Source organism: Arachis ipaensis, chromosome B04 (assembly GCF_000816755.2).
Source record: "Arachis ipaensis cultivar K30076 chromosome B04, Araip1.1, whole genome shotgun sequence".
NCBI lineage: Eukaryota > Viridiplantae > Streptophyta > Magnoliopsida > Fabales > Fabaceae > Arachis > Arachis ipaensis.
Window position 1 is genome coordinate 109,575,538 of NC_029788.2, and position 9,845 is coordinate 109,585,382.

A 9,845-nucleotide genomic window follows, 5' to 3' on the forward strand; every position below is an offset into this window, starting at 1 on the left:
TTCTTCTCTTTCTTTTTTCTTTTCTCCCTTTATTATTATTATCGTTATCATTGTTATTATCATTTTTTTTATATGTAAATTATAATATTTCTTTTCTTCTTTTATTTTTTTTTAATTTTTACACATATAAGATTTCAATCCAATAAGTGTGTATTCAAATCTAATTGAAAATCAATAATCTTAAAAGAAGTAAGATCAATAAAAAAAATGAATAAGAAGTAAAAAATGTAGGATTAAAAAGAAAATTTCTGTATTTTCGTATTTTGGTATCAAAATTAACAAATTTTAGTGTTATTTTGACAAAAAATTCAATCTAATAAGTATGAACCTACATTTATTTAACTAAATAAGATTCTAATATAATATAAACATGTTCATTCAAGTAATTTCGGTGTTATTTTATGATTTTTTAGTATGCAATTTACTTTTTATATTCATTCAATTAAATAAGATTGTAATACATGTTCATTCAAGTCTAACATGAGAAGCAATACTCCTAAAAAAGAAAGAATAACAATTCAAAACAACTCATCCTCCTCCTCCTTTTTTTATTTTTCATTATCTTGATCATCATGATTATCTAACAAGATTAGAACATCAAATTAGAATATTCCTTCTCATTATCTTTAGTTAGTAAGTAGAGGAAGAAAAGAAACTCTCATTGAATCATAAGAAGACATTTATGTGTTTGTAATAAAATTTTGGTGTCAACATTAAGAAGTTTCTGTATTTTTGTAGTAATATTTTGGTGTTAAAAATTAAGAAATTTTAGTATTTTTTGTTTCTGACAAGAATTTAATCTAATAAGTGTGAACCTACATCCATTCAACTAAATAAGATTGCAATATATTATAAACATATTCATTCAAGTAATTTCGATGCTATTGATGACATGTCACCATGTCATGTTTTTCTATGCTTTTTTATACAAGAAATTTATAATTAGTGCTTAATTATTGCATTCTTTTGTGCTTAAATGGTATATTTCCTTGATCTTTTGATTTTATAAATTTTGTAGGAAATAAGAAGAAAAAGAAGTAAAAGAGCACAAAATAAGCTAAAAAGAAGAAAAGAGGAATTTTGGGCACATTTTGGAGTTGAGGTGATGAAGCAAGTTGGCAACTTAGAAACCAAGTTGGCAACGCCAATGTGTGTGCCTGGAGCAACGAAGAACAAGCAAGTTGGCAACCTGGAAACCAAGTTGGCAACGCCAATGTGTGTGCCTGGAGCAAGGAAGAACAAGCAAGTTGGCAACTTGGAAACCAAGTTGGCAACGTACAAGTGTGTGTGTAGGAAGGATGCACGTTGTCATTGGCGTGTCCAGCAACAACTTTGGCAACAACTTGGGCAGCAACGCCAGCAACCCTGGAGGGTGATACATTGCAAGTTGCCAACTTGAGAACCAAGTTGGCAACGCCAGGAAGCTACCAGAGGAGAAGGCTTGCACGTTGTTGCTGGCGTGTTTGCCAACAACTTGGGCAACAACGCCCATGCAAAATGGAGGAGAAGGCTTGCAAGTTGTTGCTGGCGTGTTTGCCAACAACTTGGGCAACAACGCCCATGCAAAATGGAGAAGAACTGGCGTTGTTGCTGACGTGTTTGACAACAACTCCAGCAACAACTCCAGCAAAAATTGACAGGCTGACCATGTCTTCTTCAATAGAGCATATCTTGAGCTAGAAAACTCCAAATGAGGTGATTTTAGTGGCATTGGAAAGTAGGCATCAAGAGCTTTCCAACCATATATCAGAGTATGAGATTTGAGTTCATTTGAAGACTCAAAAGCTGGCTTTATTTATAGCCTCAGAGACTAAGGGCGTTGTTGCTGGCGTGTTTTGCCAACAACTTGGGCAACAACGCCAGGCATCCTGACCATGTCTTCTTCAATGGAACATAACTTGAGCTACAAAGATCCAATTGAGGTGCTTCTAGTTGCGTTGGAAAGTAGACATCAAGAGATTTCCAACCATATATCATAGTCTATAGTGGAGCACAAAATTGAAGCTCAAACCAGAGGCAACTTTGGGCATCAAAACTGAGTTTAAAAAGGCAGAAAGGGCCAAGTGTTTGGCAACAACTTGGGCTGGCAACGCCCAAGCACCAAGTTTCCAGCCCAGGAAATTCTTGGGCACGTTGCCAACGTGCATAAAGCTGGCGTGTTTGCCAGTAACGCCAGACCATTGGGCCAGAAGTGAGAAGAATGAGCTCTGTTTCCTCTGTTTAGCAACACTTCCTCCATTGAGCCAATATTCAACAAGGATAAAGCCCACATTTCTAACCCAATTGAAGATCTCTAAATGAGTTTTAGGAGTAGTATAAATAGAGAAGGAGTTTTGTACTTAAAAGGATTATTTTTACTTTTACTTTTTAGACACTTTTACTATTACACTAGCATTTTTATTTTTTTTACTGCATCTCACCCGTCTTCTATTTTGTTTTTCTTGCAACTTTGAATTTCAGTTTTAAAGGAATACTTCTTCTTCTTCTTCTTGATTCTTCTCTACACTTAGTTTAATTTTCAACTTTTACATTTATTATTGAATTTAGAGCTATGATTCACTAAACCCCACCTTCATTAGGGGGAGGAGCTCTGTTTATTTGAATGGGTTGATAATTCTTCTTTTCCTTCTCAATTCAAGTGGTTCATACAAGAGGAAACTCTTGTTCTTCAAAGATTCAACTACATTCGAGAGAAGGGTTGAATCTACATGAATTATATGGTGAACTTGAGAAAGGAGCCATGTAACTCAGTTTAGAGTTCATCCTTTCATGATTTCTTTGATCAATACACTTTGGGTTGGTATGTGAGATGTAACCTCCCTTAGTTGAGATCCTGGAAGTTGTGTGGCCTTGGATTAGAAATTGAACTTCACCTCTTCTCATGACCAATTAGATCACGAGAGTGGTAATTGATTGTGTTGAAGAGAAATTAAATTGCCAAGAGATTGAGATTCAATTATTCACAATCCGCCATGGATCTATACCCATGATTGAGAAGGAATTGAGTAACATCAATTCATGACAATTTACATCTCTGATCCCTAATGATCTCTCCGTCATTAATTCTCATCTCTTTTGTTCTTTAGTTCTTTGAATACCCACTACCCAATTTCCTTCTACATTCTTGCAATTTATCATTCTTGCCATTTACATTCTGTTTCTCTATTTCTTGCAATTTACTCTTCTGCTCTTTAAAATTCTGCAATCTTTACTTTCTTGCAATTTATTTTCCATGTCATTTAAGTTTCTTGCACTTTAAGTTTCAGTTATTCACTTTCATTTTCTTTCTCTATTCTAGTTCTTTAAATTCCTTGCCATTTAAATTTTTGCAATTATGTTCAAAAATCACAAATCTCATGAAATCAAAACCATGTTTGCTTGAATAAATTTACCATTTAACTAAAGTTGCTTAATCTACCAATCTCCGTGGGATCGACCTCACTCTTAGTGAGTTTTATTACCTGATACGACCCGGTATACTTGCCGGTTGTGCGTTAATTTATAATTTTCGCGTATCAAGTTTTTGGCGCCGTTGTCGGGGATTGGCAAAGATTAACAATGATTAAGTGAATGGTGGTCTAGATTAAGCATTTTCTTTGTTTTTGCTTTGTACAATTCTTTTAATTTTTTTGTTTTCTTTTTGACACTAAGGTGTTTGTGTTATTGCCTCACTAAGAAATCCTCATCTGAGACATGAATTTCAATTGCTTTGGTGATTGTGTTTTACAAAACTTAAATGGAGTTTACCTTATATTTTGATCAAAAAAAATTTCTGGGATATCACCCACCACCACCAATCTCTAATGGTGGCTGGAAATATCACCAAGAAAATACAAATTTTGAGCACTCCAATTTATGGAGATTTGCTTTAGAGACACAAGATGAGCAAGAGAATCATATGGGATACCAACCACCACCACAAAATGATTCATATCATTATCCTCATGGTGGATGGGATTATCACCAAGGAATGAACAAGCATGAACACCTCCCAGAGCCACAAAGTGACTCCCACTGTGATGACAGTTACACAAACCGTGGCTGGGAAGGGAATTTCAATGATTCATGTTCCATTCATCAAGAGACATCTTCCTTGGAGTATACTCTCAATAAAGTCATGAAAAATTGTCCACCCTTACCTCCCAGTTTCTCATTTGAAAGTTCTTCATCACTTGATTATGCCTCAACACAAAGTTTCCTCCAAAATCCATACAAGTCATCCCATCAATCACACAACTCATTCCACACCCCTCAACACAACTTCACCACAACACATCCATGTCACCAAAATTATTCTCAACCTTCATCTCTTGAACCAGCAGATGAGGATTACCTTCAAGCCATTGAAATACATAGAAAACTCGTGGAAAGATACACACAACCCCAATCCTGGAAAGAAATCATCCTCAAGAAGATGAATGGACCCTTAGAGCAAACAAGGGGAAACTTAGAACCATCAAACAGTGAGAATGAAGACCAATTTATGGGTGAGAAAGTGGAAAAGAAAGATGAGGAAGCCTCTGTGTTAAGTGAAATTTCAATGGAAAAGGAGGTTGTGGAGGTGTTTGAACCTGTGGCTTCATATTCACAGAAGCTGATTGAGGTGATAAAGGAACATGAAACTTCACTCCCAAAAGACTTAATGGAAAATCATGAAGAAGAGGAGGAAACCAATCAAGGAAATTCACACTCAATTGAAGCAGAAGATTACAGGAAGGAAGCGGCCACTGAACCATCAATTCAAAAAGCTCTTGATGAAGAGAATACTCCAACAATCACACAACCACCAAGACTTGGATTCAAGGAAGTGAAGGCAATTAACAAAAGCACCGAGAAGAGGATTGTGACCAAGCTACAAAGGACAATATTCATGAAGAAGAGAAGGTCAACTACAAGCAATCCTCCCCCTGATCCAGCAAGCAAGCTCAATCAAGCCATTAACCAAAGAAAGCTTGCTGAGGAGAGACCAAGACAGGGGGTAATAGCTGAATCTTCTCCTCCCTTGAGGTCATTCCTCTTAACAAACTGGAAGAAGAGGAAGAAAGTGAAGAACAACATACCAACAATAGGTAACGTTTCTCTTCTTTGCTTTGTTTTCTTTCTTTGCTTTGTTTAAATTCAATAAATAGGCACATGGTTACATTTTAAGTTTGGTGTTGCCCTGCAACAAATTATTTTCAATCCCTTGGGATGATTGCATCAATTTTACATGAAAGTATCACGCTAAGATTCTAAGTTTGGTGTGCCACTTATTTTTATATGCAAGTCATCCAGCAGCACCACTTGTCTGCATAATCACAATGCCTCTTCAAATTTATCTTTCTTTTGGTTTGACACTTTGTTATTCTGTCTACTTTAGTATTTCTATGCTTTTAATGCTTTCACTTATTTTACTTCTTAACTGTTTTTGTTAATACAAGCACCAAGAGATCCTTATTCATGACAGATTTTTGGCTTGGTGATTGTGTTCAACATATAACAGTCCCTTTTGTTTAGTTTTAATTCTAATAAATTGACATATGATTGCATTCTAAGTTTGGTGTTGCTATGCAACAAAATTTGCTTCCAATCTTTACTAAATACTTGCATTAATTTCAAGTAAAAGTGTCACACTAAGTTTGGTGTGCACTTATCTTTTATGCAATGTATTGAGCTCACCTTCTTAAGTTTGCAATCACAATGTCTCTATCTCTTGTGCCTTGATTATTATCTTTAATTTTGCTTGCTTAGAACACATGTACTATTAACATTTCATTGTGTAAGATATTCATGATCCATCTTAGCCCCATAGCCATTGTTCTAATTGTTGCTTGAGGATGAGCAAGCATTCTGAGTTTGGCAAGGGAAGAGGAAAAATAGACGAAAAAGGACAACAATGATGAAGATGAACTACAAGGTTGTAAAGTCCCTTTTCCTCTCATTTGTTTCCAGTACTCTAAATTGCATGATTGTCTTTATCTCTCTGTATGCATGTGTGGTATGAATAAGCATAGCTTGAATTTTGATTTGCAACATGTTGCTATGACATTATGACTACCAACTTGAGTTTTGTGAATTCAAAAGCAAAAAAATGCATCATGATCATAAACAAACAAGGAATTAAAGAAGAACTTAGCATGTGCATACAAGTATTGAAAGGCTAGTCTGGTTAATTGTTGCTCAATTGCATTAGATTTTATTTAATTGAAGTTTTCATCTAGGACATTTTGTGAAATCTTTTGAAATCATGAAAACCTTGAAAAAGCAATTACAAATTAAGGCAAGAAAGAAAAAGGGAAAGAATGAGAAAGCTGAAGGCTCTGAGTACCAATGACAATTTCATTGTTAAGTACTTGTGGTGTTTATGTATCAAGTAAAATGCTTGAAAACAAAACACTTAGAAGTCAAGGCTAGGCTAAAGTGAAAAAGCACTCCCTCAAAGCTCAAGGCTCTGAGCATCAATGATTAGAGAATCAAGAAAAGAAACAAATGAGCTTAATGAAGTCCTCTAATTAAATGCTTGTGGTGCTTATGTATCAAGTGGTAATACTTGAAAACAAAGCATTTAGAGTCGTAGCTTTGTTATCAACTCATGGGGCAAAGCACCCAAAAGGAGAAGCTAATAAGAAAATCAAAAGCTTGTTTCAAGGAAGGAAGATAAGACAAAGATTTCATAAATTGAACTAGATAGAAGCATCAATCATTTACATTTCTTTTGTGATTGTAGCATGCTTAGAAAACTAGCTTACCATGAACATTGAGTCGCTATTCTTTTTACCTTGGATTGTCAATCTTTATTGCATGATTCTTTTCTTGCTTGGGGACAAGCAAGGTTTAAGTTTGGTGTTGTGATGACATGTCACCATGTCATGTTTTTCTATGCTTTTTCATACAAGAAATTTATAATTAGTGCTTAATTATTGCATTCTTTTGTGCTTAAATGGTATATTTTCTTGATCTTTTGATTTTATAAATTTGTAGGAAATAAGAAGAAAAAGAAGCAAAAGAGCACAAAATAAGCTAAAAAGAAGAAAAGAGGAATTTTGGGCACATTTTGGAGTTGAGGTGATGAAGCAAGTTGGCAACTTGGAAACCAAGTTGGCAAGGCCAATGTGTGTGCCTGGAGCAAGGAAGAACAAGCAAGTTGGCAACCTGGAAACCAAGTTGGCAACGCCAATGTGTGTGCCTAGAGCAAGGAAGAACAAGTAAGTTGGCAACTTGGAAACCAAGTTGGCAACGTACAAGTGTGTGTGCAGGAAGGATGCACGTTGTCACTGGCGTGTCCAGCAACAACTTTGGCAACAACTTGGGCAGCAACGCCAGCAACCCTGGAGGGTGATACATTGCAAGTTGCCAACTTGAGAACCAAGTTGGCAACGCCAGGAAGCTACCAGAGGAGAAGGCTTGCACGTTGTTGCTGGCGTGTTTGCCAATAACTTGGGCAACAACGCCCATGCAAAATGGCGGAGAAGGCTTGCACGTTGTTGCTGGCGTGTTTGCCAACAACTTGGGCAACAACGCCCATGCAAAATGGAGGAGAAAAACTGGCGTGGTTGCTGGCGTGTTTGGCAACAACTCCAGCAACAACTCCAGCAAAAATTGGTAGGCTGACCATGTCTTCTTCACTAGAGCATATCTTGAGCTAGAAAACTCCAAATGGGGTAATTTCACTGGCATTGGAAAGTAGACATCAAGAGCTTTCCAACCATATATCAGAGTATGAGATTTGAGTTCATTTGAAGACTCAAAAGCTGGCTTTATTTAGAGCCTCAGAGACTAAGGCGTTGTTGCTGGCGTGTTTTGCCAACAACTTGGGCAACAACGCCAGGCAGCCTGACCATGTCTTCTTCAATGGAACATAACTTGAGCTACAGAGATCCAATTGAGGTGCTTCTAGTTGTGTTGGAAAGTAGACATCAAGAGCTTTCCAACCATATATCATAGTCTATAGTGGAGCACAAAATTGAAGCTCAAACCAGAGGCAACTTTGGGCATCAAAACTGAGTTTAAAAAGGCAGAAAGGGCCAAGTGTTTGGCAACAACTTGGGCTGGCAACGCCCAAGCACCAAGTTCCCAGCCCAGGAAATTCTTGGGCACGTTGCCAACGTGCATAAAGCTGGCGTGTTTGCCAGTAACGCTAGACCATTGGGCCAGAAGCGAGAAGAATGAGCTCTGTTTCCTCTATTTAGCAACACTTCCTCCATTGAGCCAATATTCAACAAGGATAAAGCCCACATTGCTAACCCAATTGAAGATCTCCAAATGAGTTTTAGGAGTAGTATAAATAGAGAAGAAGTTTTGTACTTAAAAGGATTATTTTTACTTTTACTTTTTAGACAATTTTACTATTACACTAGCATTTTTATTTTTTTTAATGCATCTCACCTGTCTTCTATTTTGTTTTTCTTGCAACTTTGAATTTCAGTTTTAAAGGAATACTTCTTCTTCTTCTTCTTGATTCTTCTCTAAACTTAGTTTAATTTTGAAATTTTACATTTATTGTTGAATTTAGAGCTATGATTCACTAAACCCCACCTTCATTAGAGGGAGGAGCTCTGTTTATTTGAATGGGTTGATAATTCTTCTTTTCCTTCTCAATTCAAGTGGTTCATCCAAGAGGAAACTCTTGTTTTTCAAAGATTCAACTACATTCGAGAGAAGGGTTGAATCTACATGAATTATATGGTGAACTTGAGAAAGGAGCCATGTAACTCAGTTTAGAGTTCATCCTTTCATGATTTCTTTGATCAATACACTTTGGGTTGGTATGTGAGATGTAACCTCCCTTAGTTGAGATCCTGGAAGTTGTGTGGCCTTGGATTAGAAATTGAACTTCACCTCTTCTCATGACCAATTAGATCACGAGAGTGGCAATTGATTGTGTTGAAGAGAAATTAAATTGCCAAGAGATTGGGATTCAATTATTCACAATCCGCCATGGATCTATACCCATGATTGAGAAGGAATTGAGTAACATTAATTCATGACAATTTACATCTCTGATCCCTAATGATCTCTCCGTCATTAATTCTCATCTCTTTTGTTCTTTAGTTCTTTGAATACCCACTACCCAATTCCCTTCTACATTCTTGCAATTTATCATTCTTGCTATTTACATTATGTTTCTCTATTTCTTGTAATTTACTCTTCTACTCTTTAAAATTCTGCAATCTTTACTTTCTTGCAATTTATTTTCTATATCATTTAAGTTTCTTGCACTTTAAGTTTCAGTTATTCACTTTCATTTTCTTTCTCTATTCTAGTTCTTTAAATTCCTTGCCATTTAAATTTTTGCAATTATGTTCAAAAATCACAAATCTCATGAAATCAAAACCATGTTTGCTTGACTAAATTTATCATTTAACTAAAGTTGCTTAATCTACCAATCTCCGTGGGATCGACCTCACTCTTAGTGAGTTTTATTACCTGATACGACCCGGTATACTTGCCGGTTGCGCGTTAATTTATAATTTTCGCGTATCAACTATCTTATGATCTTTTACTATGCAATTTATTTTTTACATTCATTCAACTAAAAAAGATTGTAAATTTTTAATACATGTTTATTCAAGTCTAATATGAGAAGCAATACTAAAAAAAAAAGAATAATAATTCAAAACAACAACATTATTCTTCCTCCAGTATCATCATCATCATCATAAGAAGTAAAAAAAATAGCATCATCATCATCATCATCATAAGAAGCAAAAACCAAAATGCAGCATTAAAGAAGCTATATTTTCGTAATTAAATTTCGGTGTCAAAATTAAAAAGTTTCGGTGTTATTGTAAAAAAAATTAGTATTATTTTCTAATAAATTCTGCATAATTCAAAATTCCTCATCATCTTCTTCGTTATCATCATCT